This window comes from Sinocyclocheilus anshuiensis, unplaced genomic scaffold (genome assembly GCF_001515605.1).
Source record: "Sinocyclocheilus anshuiensis isolate Anshui unplaced genomic scaffold, SAMN03320099.WGS_v1.1 C32548333, whole genome shotgun sequence".
NCBI lineage: Eukaryota > Metazoa > Chordata > Actinopteri > Cypriniformes > Cyprinidae > Sinocyclocheilus > Sinocyclocheilus anshuiensis.
In genome coordinates, this window is record NW_015617783.1 from 1 (window position 1) to 1,104 (window position 1,104).

Genomic DNA, 1,104 nt, shown 5'->3' on the forward strand with positions numbered 1-1,104 from the left:
ACTCAACCGCATCATTGATGAAGCCAAGCTGCAGGAGAGCAGGCTCGGGGAGCGAGCTGTCCATCGGGAGGTACCTTCAGCCCGCTCTTTGATTGCGTGAAAAAGAAACTTACATTTATATTCACAGCCCCAAGGCAAACGACATATGAACTTCTCATGTGCTGAGATTTTCTGCCGCGTAGTTTTATATTACGTTCTAATGATTACATCAACATGAGGCAGTTTCCCCAGACGAAGATTAAGACTGTCCTGTCCTAATGGGCACTGAATCCCCATTAACTTCTGGGGAAAAGGCTTAATCTGTGTCTAGAAATGCAGACACAGAGATGTAAAACATCTGTAATGTGTTTGTTTGTTACTAGAAAGAGAAAAGGCAGTTGGAGGAGTCTCTTGCTGAGATCAGGGAACAGGAAGAGGAAATGACCCGTGCAAACCGGGCTCTTAGCACTCGCCTAGAGGATGTGCAGGTGAGACCTGGGAAACCCAACTTTGAGCTGGAGCTAAGAAGGGAGCGAAGAGTTTGGTTGAGTTATGAATTTGTTCTTTTGAGTATACTACAACTACTTTTTGTGTATATCGTTCAAAAGTTTTGGGTTAGTAAGCTGTTATTTTTGAAAGAAGTCTAAATTAGAAGTGAAACAGTCAAACTCCTGAATAATAATGTGGTTTTTACAGCTTCAGAGGTTTCATTTAGGTCACACGGTCTTAAAACTATCATTCAGAGCAGCTTTACTATTTCAGTAATTGGCCGAAAGGAAGTCATGTTTTACTGTGTTAAATAACACTTTCCCATCCATAGAGAAACTTGACCACATTGACTCAAGAGCACCATGAGCTGCAGGAGCGACTAAAGGAGGAGAGGAATCAGAAAGAGCAGTTTAAAAACACCAAGAATGAGATTGAAGATGAGAGGAGGCTGCTGGACCGGACTATGGAGAAACTGCAACGGGAGGTGAGAGAGACAAGAGTGATAATATGCTTTTTTTTTTTTTTAAATCATGTCCTAATAAGCTTATTAGTAAGTTTAGTAAGAAATCTTGCTTTCAGTACATGCTTTCAAATTCACTGAGGAGCACAACCTGAGCTGGTTAACTAGCGTGATTT

The 1,104-nt window shown here is 41.4% G+C and overlaps 1 long non-coding RNA gene across 1 annotated transcript; it reads left to right on the top strand.

Annotated features, from left to right (window-relative positions):
* LOC107682746 (uncharacterized) lies at positions 1-950 on the top strand. The gene is made up of 3 exons (XR_001633577.1): positions 1-70; positions 363-467; positions 800-950. It is a non-coding gene; the product is annotated as an uncharacterized LOC107682746 (long non-coding RNA).
* Positions 951-1,104: the final 154 nt, after the last annotated feature.